At 41.7% G+C, this 9,688-nt stretch overlaps 1 long non-coding RNA gene across 1 annotated transcript in view; it reads left to right on the plus strand.

Annotated features, from left to right (window-relative positions):
* Positions 1–1,330: 1,330 nt before the first annotated feature.
* LOC116690402 (uncharacterized) overlaps positions 1,331–9,688 on the plus strand; it is a 20,639-nt gene continuing 12,281 nt past the window's right edge. Inside the window, exons 1-2 of the long non-coding RNA XR_004332251.1 lie at positions 1,331–1,397; positions 4,389–4,393. This is a non-coding gene — a long non-coding RNA (uncharacterized LOC116690402). The remainder of the gene's footprint in view (positions 1,398–4,388; positions 4,394–9,688) is intronic.

The following is a 9,688-nucleotide window of genomic DNA, read 5'->3' on the forward strand; positions in this document are numbered from 1 at the left end:
ACTTTCACACACACACACACACACACACACACACACACACACACACACACACACACACACACACACACACACACACACACACACACACACACACACACACACACACACACACACACACACACACACACACATTCCACATTTCTCTGCCTCATCTACCTTCTCCTCCTGTCTCCCTGACCTTCTTTCCTGTCAATCCTCTGGTCTTTCTCCCAGAGACCAACTCACTGAGGCAGGAAGTGTGGCCTTCTCTGGGTTTGGGCCCATCAGTGCGGTGTTTATTGTTATAACCTCAGAGAATTAGCATTGAACAGATTGGGAACAAAGTCAAGGGCGTCCAAGCCGGTGGAGGTTGCAAAGGAGGGAGAGGAAGCAAAACAAGCCCAAACTGGGTTATATATTTGTTTAGTGTGGGGTGAGGGGCTGCCAACAAGCAATTTAATGACCAGGAGGGTGGTGCGATGTTGCAGAGCTACACCCGTTCCTCCAATTGTGCCCTGTGCACCTCATTGTGTTTCTCCCATCACTACACTTCCTTAACTACAGAATGTAGAATGAGAAATTTACTAATTAGATACAGTTGTTGTCTGTGCAGGCATTCCTCCATCTCTGTGAGTCACGATAAAAAAAAACAAGAGTTGAATTCTTTGTTATACAATTCAGCCCTGAATTGTCTAAACCACTTTACCATAAATAGTCAGAGGACACGCACAATGAAAAATCCTGCACATGGCACCTTTCTCTCCTGGATACTTTAGGGCAATAAAAGGGGAAGTTAATGACCAATAGTGTGTTCCTCCTTTGTAAAATGCCATGCAGAGCCGTTAAAGTTCCTCTCCTCCACAGCAGCAGGGAACAGGAGGCTGCAGGAATGTGCTACGTCCACACGAGAGAAGTAAGACATACTTCTTACAGCTATAGAGAACAACAAGGAGGGTAGATTAAACATAGCTACATGCTTTTTCATTAGTAAAATAGTTTGTCTATCTTTGAAATCAAACATGCGTTTTGTACAGCCTGAATTAAAACACAAAGTAGCGTTTAAAAGAGATGATCTATGTATTTTATACCCCTTGACATTGTTTACTCATACTTGCTGTTGTTTTTACTGAAAAGAAATGAATGTCTCAAAAAGATGACATTCTGGCACACATTTGTGCATAGCCAAAAACACTTTGACGTGTCCTATCAATTTAGCGCTTTGGTCTTACTAGTCTCACATTGCCACACCTACAGTATCTTCACAGCGCGGTGTCAGCACCACACCACCTGTCTATTCTGGAATGGGGGAAAGAAACGCTTTAGCTTGTTTGTAGTTATTAGAGGAGGGACATCTGGTGAGAGACACGCTGGATGTCAGGCTTTATCTCAGCAGTGTACATCCATTGAGCCAGACTAGGGTCTTACTGATGAGATATGAGACAGGAATGGACAACCAACATTGTCATATAGAAGGCAGTAGATGTAATGGAAACCACTGCCAAAAACAACATTGAAGCCATAAGCAACAACCGTATCCACTGGGTGGTGTAATTGCACTGATGAGGAGGTCAGATAATTAATATAAACCTTTAATTAGTGTTAAACACACTGCTTTCCGTTCAACTACCTTAATCAAAAACACATGGAGGCTCCCTTTTGTGGAGAGACTTTTGATTCACACAGGACAGAGAAGTAAAAAAACTTCTATAATGCTTTGTAAACCATGTCAAATGTCAATGGTGCATGCAGTTAAAGCTAATCTCCATGGTTTGCAGTATTATTAAATACCAAAAGCATGAAGCCAAAGGTGGCCAGTAAGAAAGAGTGCCCACATTCAGTGTGAGCCAAGAATTTATCCATCACATTAGGAGAATAAAACTGTTGCAGTTAGTGTTGTTATTGACCAAAGACTTGCAGAGAAACGCTCAGAGGGCCGAGCTCCCCTGGTTATCTGTTTCTCTCTTTGGAAATTAAAGCCATTTTTCTTCTTGAAAAAAAAGCAAAAAGAGCGAAATACCAATACCCAAATTAGTTACGCTATGAGCAGCCAAAATTAAAGTTGCTGCAATTTTACCTGCTAAAATCAAGTGAATTACACTTAAAAATAAATAAGGTAATGACTCAGTTGTTGCAGTAATAGATTTGTCACTATGTCCAGAATAAGGTGGGAAAGGAAAGAAGAAGTAAATACATAGGTTTATGAGGTGTATTAAAAAACAACAGTGGTTTGGAGGTCAGCCTCTTTCGAGAACTGATTTGCGTTTGGCTTACTTTCTTTAGCATTAAAGGCAACATCTATGCACATAAATACTTCAGTGGTGATTGGGCGGTCGGTCGTCCAACTCAGATGTTTCACAGAGTTTCACGCTTGTGCCTCCGAATTTGCCAAAAGGAGAGAGAAAAAAATCATGGGAGGCCACACAACTCTCTCTGCCATTTCACCCACTGAGCTCTGTGACACTAATCAGGAAAATCTCCTTGAAGTGGAGAACTCGAGATGAAACCACAAAATGTCTGGAAGGAGTTGACTCCAGGGGAAAGCTGGGGTAAGGTATGATATGTCAACTGGGCCTGCGCTTAATCTTGAGCACTGAAACTGTTATGAGGTACTGCCCTAGATAGAGGCACTGATTATTGTAAATATAGGCCGCAGTGTCTGATGAATCTGGCTGCCTGGCTGTCGAAACAAGGTAATGCCTGCTCCTTGGAAAAAGTAAATATGACGAGCTGCAGTGGCCTACACGACCTGTGTGTGTGTGTGTGTGTGTGTGTGTGTGTGTGTGTGTGTGTGTGTGTGTGTGTGTGTGTGTGTGCTTGTGTGTGTGTGTGTCCACAGCTCTTACCCCAGCTGTCCTGCCACTCTCAAATCTCTGTGAATGCTGGCCGTTGGGTTGGAACTGGCAGAGGAATGCTTTCATGTTGCTGCTTAGGAAATGGAATGGAAGTATTAAAGCAATTCAAAACATGACCCTAATTTATTAAAAGTCATCTGTTTCCCATAAGTGAGTGCTAATTAATGGCCATGGCTGAGGGGGAAATGAGAGGCTGCGCAGATGAGAGGCCGTTAGAGAGACAGAGAAAAGTTTCTGTGGGTTTGGGGGAATTAGAGGACACAGAGATGCTATACATTACTTACTGTCACATGTTCCAAATAGAGATACTGCTCAAGTTAGACAAAAAGGCTGCGATCAAAAATCATTTGCACTTTCACAATGTTTTCATTAAGACCAATTTGCTGTATTTGTTTGGCGACTGGGAAAGCAGAGTAAACAAAACAGAGGGTGAGTTTCCTCTGTGTTTACTTTAACATGCAGGGAACCGCATATGTCTGCGTACCACTTATGACAGCAATTATCTCCATCCCTGCAAGACGCCTGGAAATTATTAATGGAAAAATGTGTACTGTGGTGGTCACAGTTTTTCTGGCAATCAGCAGAAGGAAAGAGATGCCAGAGAAAGCCTTGGGGTTCTTGACATTCATCCTGCACCTGGACTCATCCTGATCAATACAGACACATTACACATCGCTTTCATGAATCAGAATGCATTGGGCACTTTTCCTTACCTTTATTTTATATTTCAATAATCAGATCCAAATAGGTCACTAGACACAACTAACCATCTGAAATGAAACTACATGGACAAACACCTGGAGATGTCCCATTCAGACAACCATCAACCAGTTTTCACACTAATGCAAGAGGAAGTCTACTTCTCCCCGTACCGTAGAGTCTAGATTAAATCAGTCTGTAGCAACACATAAGCAGAGCAGAGAGCATCAGGTAGCAAAGCATGTTTCCCTGTTCCACAGACCCTCCAACACTCACATCCCATCTGCTGCAGACCTGCTGAAATCCATGTTTGCACAGCTGCTGCTTTCTCAATCTTTCTCCTTATTGCAAACCATTTCTTACTCTCCCACTACAAGAGAATAACATTACAGAAGCCCCCAGGTACCGCAGCTTCTGCTTGGCGGTGGAAGACAAGTAATGGAGCCCTTGGATGGCCGTGGCGTGACCGGCCCATCGGACGTCCGCTCTCACGGCTGGAGCGGAGAAGCAGGTGTTGACAGAGAAATACGAGGACGTCTTCGCTGGAAGCACAGTCGCTTTTTTCACCAATCTAATAAAGAGCTCTGATTTCCAGAAAAGCACTAAGTCTTGGTTGACTACATGACTGTCATCAGTGCTTGATTTCGTACCGCCCACCAGCTCAGGCAATTTATCTTTACATCAGGCTAAGTAAAACTCTGCTGACAGACTGTTGCTCACCTCACACAGTAATGTAGCTGTTTTTATACACCTCAGGGTACGCTGATAGATGTGGTAGATGTGAGGAACAATGTGTAAAATAAGCCTAAACCAGCCATCTATGTCTGTCTGATTTGCTGCCTATGCTGCATCATAAAGAGAAAGTGTTATTGTGTCTCATTTGAAAAGGCCTTTTTGTGTAGATCAGATGCACTCTAGCCTGAGCCTCCATTGTTGACAGCATGTTTGCAGTGAGGAGGAACTATTAAGCAAGGCCTGGCAATAATGGCAGGGCAATAAAATGATATTTTGAGAATTTAAATTAATTTGGTGCAAAGCACGCACTAATGCGGTAATTCTGTCCTGCACTCCCCAGAGATCACTCAGTGTTGGCATCACTGTAATGCCGAGGATGGATTTGACATAGTTTTCATAGCCCCACTTGCAGTCCTAAGGGTGCCTCAGTCAGTCAACTACTTGGTCCAGGCTGACATTGTAAACAATTTGATGTATTACCATAGAATGTAGTATGGAAAGTCATGGTTCATTTGCCGATATTTATTTCATGGATTACTCTTAAATTTATTACAGGTATTAAAGGTTTGATGATTTTTGTTGATCCCAAGATATTTCCTTTAGCGGCACCAACTAGTCAAATGTATCACTTATCCAGTGAAATGACGCCATCATTGCTTCATAGATTGACGCAATCCAAATGACGCAAATATATACGCAGAATACAGAATAGTATAAAATACTACAGTGTGGAGATGAATGGGAGTCTTTAGACTACGGGAGTATTGGCTCCTCCTCCTGACAAAATGCCAGAAATATGAAATGTTAACATCAAATGGGCCAAATTTTCTTTAAGGTACTGTGTTTTTAACAGGGCTGTCCTTACGCAGGGTCAAGGCCAAGGTGAGATTAGGCTTCCCTCTCAGTGGACATTGTTGATAATAAAGGTGCTCTGAGCGATGACACAAGTGTTTTGGGCTCCAACATTTGTTGTCACATACAGCAAACATCTCCTCACTATCCGCGACCTGCCTGTCCCCAGAACACACTGTAAATAAACAGCCCAGGGTCTACAAACGGCAACAAAAACAAAATGTGCCCACCTGCACCACGAAGAATACACAAACAGTGTTCCAGACAATTACCGGCAAGAAGGATTCAAGAGTATGTGGCTGCAGCCTGGAGCATCCCATGTCATCCGTCCTGTCTCATGTGGTCTCATCTCACGCGGAGGTGTGTCCAACGGTAAATCCAGAGGGTCAAAAAAGCGAAAACGCGAATTTTTTTCCAGATGGAGTCACGGGTAAATTCGTGACCACGTTTGTTGCAATCAGTGGAAAAAATGTTAAAAACTGTTAAAGTAACAATTTTGCCATACATATAGTTGAAATGAAACTCAATGAACCCCTGACTCTTTATCTTGTGCCATCATCAGTAATATGTCCAATACTTTGGGGTATGACCAAATATCTACAAACTAAAGAGATTCCCATCAGCCTCAGCTGTACTAGTAAACTTTGGCGTGCTTACATGCCAGACTAAGATGATAAGCATTTTACCATCATCTTTGTGAGCATGTTAGCATGTTGACCTTAACATTTAGCTCAACTCGCTATTGTGCCAAGGTGCAGTTTGACAGAGCTGCATGACTGTTGTCTGTCAGTCTTGTATTTAATATCCCTTAATTCTGCACAGTATTTTCCTTAACTGATACGTTTTCACACTAAAAATTGAACCCAGAAATAAAGAAATATAACAGCCTGACCTGCTAAAATAAACAGATACTACTCAATAAAACACTAATTTCAGCACACTTCATACAACAGGTTACAGAACATAGAAAGACATATATTTACTACAAGTTTTTTCTTTCTCTCCAACAAATTCTTCCTCCACCAGCTTCCCAGGATGACAATAGAAAATATGGATGAGAAATTCATTCCTATTCTTCCTACTTGGCAGTTGGGAGTGGATTCACCTCAAGTGTTTGAATCAATCTGTTGGCACTCGGATCAATTATCTCTATTATCTCTTATCATACAGAGCAGATCTGGTAATGCTGCATTAAAGCAGACAATACATCTATAATTACTGAAAAATATCAGTTTTCATCAGTGTTCCACCAAATGCAGCAGAGTCTATCCAAAAGCTTTGTAATGAAAGCGTGAAATAACTATAATCCACAGAAGTAACACGGTGGAATTGCTTGTGATAAATGTGCCAGTTGTACAACCAAGTGCAAATGATTAAGACTTTACCCCTACAGCAGCCTAACCCAAGCATGAGTGGTGAAAATGTTTGCTCAGCGCCAATATTTAATAACAAGTTTTGCACCATATTGAAATAAATAAAATCTCAAGTTTTAGGGCCAGAAACCATCATGGTCCCAAAAATGAATGTGTTTGGGTTTGTGGGCTGTCAGTAGTGGTGAGGACTTAAGCTCTCTGGTGAAACACATTCATGCCCAGCATGCATAGCAAGCGGTGGGGGTGTTTACCAAGTTGGCGTTTCTTTCTCTCATCTCTTTCCAATATCTCTTTGTCACTATCATTTACTCTCTCTCTCTCTCTCTCTCTCTCTCTCTCTCTCTCTTTCTCCTTGTTTCCCCTATATCTCACTCCCTGCCTTGACAGTGGCGGTTCATGGCCTCTGCTTCTCACTTTGTATGTTGAGTTTGAAACCCAACACTGGCACCAGGAGTCACCTTCCAGGCATGGCTCAAATGCCCACCACCATCCCCGTGTCCTGCAGTCATGAGACTGAGGTGGGACTGGAGGTCAGGATTCAAAGGCGGAACTGTTGCAGCAGCCAGGATGTGGACCACACTCTTGTGATGCTTACGTACCTTCAGAACTTGCTGGCGGACATTGGCTGGGGCAGAGCTTCAGGGCACGTGATCAAAGCACATCTCCATCTGTTTGATCAGCAGCCGGATTGTTAGGTGGGCTCCGTGCTGACCTTCCACAAACCTGCATAACCTCCCATGAGCACTCTGCTTGCTTTACCTCTCCCATTCTCAGGATTCAGTTTCAGTGGAACCATGCCGTGGATTCCTGTTATACACACCGGGGCAAATTAGAGAAGCTGTAAGTGAGAGAAAAACTAATGGTTGCTATGGAGTCTGGAAAGAAGCGGTAAAAAGGCATAAATAGAGGGATGAGGTGGCAGTGAAGACATGACACAATCAGATTGGTTGGTGTTTTTCCCTGGTTGTCAGTGCCTCAGATTGGGAGATTGATGGTTATTGTGGGTGTGTGTAGGTAAAGTGGTGTTTCAGTGTGGGCAGAGGGTGTTTGCTTACTTTGCAAGAGGACATTAGCTGTACAGAACCTGAGACCTGCTCAGACCACCTACACTGCCTTCAGGCTATAAAAATGAGGGCCCTTAACAGAGTCATTCTGCCACAGATGGTCACATAGGGCAGCTCCGACCTACAGCAATGCTTGTCTTAGCCTTAAACTCTAAATTCTCAAATTTGTGATGCCACCGTACTGATCAAAATAAAATGTGAGATGGAAACTAGTCGGCACTACTACAACTAAGTCTGAGTGAGAAACAGGAGAAGTCGTATAATCAGACAAGCTAACAGCTATAATATTATCGAAACCACTTTATTGGAAGACACAACTGAAACAGTGTGCACCTGAATGGTCAGTTATAATTCCTCATTGCACAGGAAAACTGTAGGCCCACACAACTACAGGAAATAAAATATATTAAAGTTGAGTCAGTAAGTGATTTTGTTAATTGTACTGGATGTTTACAATGGACAGTTTGGTTCAAATTTTACAGTTTACCTTTGTTTTCTCTAGCAAATTACTTTGATTAGTCTGGACATTTATTTTCAACTTAAAATGTTTATTGATTATTAACAAAAGTAACATGACCAAAAGTATGAAAATAAAAATAAATAATTAAAAAATTAAAGTTGTAAAAAAACAAGAATTTGCATTGTATTATTGTCACTTTAAACTGAGTAACTCATGACCATATACACTTAAAGCTTAATTATTATGTTAACAATGAGTCAAATTGCAGTGTAATGTGAAAGGTGTCACGAACCCTTGATAATTATTACTTGATCGTGCAATTTTAATGTTTAGTCCACGCTCATTGCTCTCATCAACCTTGTTTCCAGCCACACTAGAGCTCTGATAAACTGGCTATACACTTTCTATTCAACTCCAAACGGAAGACAGACAAAGTTAGAGACTAGCTGGTGAACATAATGGACCAATAAAAAACGTGGTTGAGACCAAAAAAGAGCTAAACAAAGAGTGAATTACATTCATTGTGTGGCCAGAAACACAACTCAGAAGGTAGTGGTGATGGAAGGTAGTTTTGCTTCATGTCTGCTAGATTTGTAAACTTTTACTGTACATTTCAACTAACTGTGTTACAGTTAATTGGTTTGCACACAAGAGGGCAAAGTCCTCAGCCAGGGCAGGTTTAAGATTAAAATAAAAATTGTAGTCTGGCAGTTTCTATATCCAACTGTACAGCCAACACTCCTATCATACACAAACATACAGAACTGACAGTAATCCAATCCTCACGTCAGTAGCCTACATAACTGCTCTTATGTATGCGCCCCAAAAACGCACCCTCTGCGACCCTGTTGCCAGTAAAGGTGACACGCGCTGTCAAAACATCAGGTTGCACTCAGTTACATACTAACAGCCAGCAGCCACTGATGTAAGCTTGCACACATTAAATTCTTTTTGGTAACAGAACGCCAAGGGCAGCCACGCAGGAGCCAGCCTCCGTGAACCCGTGTGGAGTTATAAAAAGAGCGTGTGTGCAAGCAAAAGGGCACTCCCACTCTTGCCTGGCCGCCACCAGGTCTCACTCATGTGCACCTTTTATTCAGGTCTTACAGAAATAACGGATAATACTTGCATTATACATATGCATTAATATATTGTGAATGTGGTACAGTGGGGCTCGAAAGTTTGGGCACCCCAAATAAAAATTTGTATTAATGTGCATAAAGAAGCAAAGAAAAGATGGAAAAATCTCCAAAAGGCGTCAAATGACAGATTAGACATTTGTATAATTTGTCACAAAAATTTTGATTTTATTTCCATCATTAACGCTTTCAAAATAACAGAAAACAAAAAAAAGGCGTCTGCAAAAGTTTGGACACCCTGCAGAGTTAATCCCTTGTACTTGTATCGCAAGTATCACAGCTTGTAAACGCTTCTTGTAGCTAGCCAAGAGTCTTTCAATTCTTGTTTGAGGTATCTTTGCCCATTCTTCCTTCCAAAAGTCTTCCAGTTCTTTGAGATTTCTGAGCTGTCTGTCATACACTGCTCTTTTAAGATCTATCCATATATTTTCAATTATGTTGAGGTTATGAGATTGTGAAGGCCATGGCAAAACCTTCAGTTTATGCTTTTTGATGTAATCCATCGTGGATTTTGAGGTGTGTTTAGGATCATTAT

The sequence above is a fragment of the Etheostoma spectabile genome, chromosome 5 (genome assembly GCF_008692095.1).
Source record: "Etheostoma spectabile isolate EspeVRDwgs_2016 chromosome 5, UIUC_Espe_1.0, whole genome shotgun sequence".
Classification (NCBI taxonomy): domain Eukaryota; kingdom Metazoa; phylum Chordata; class Actinopteri; order Perciformes; family Percidae; genus Etheostoma; species Etheostoma spectabile.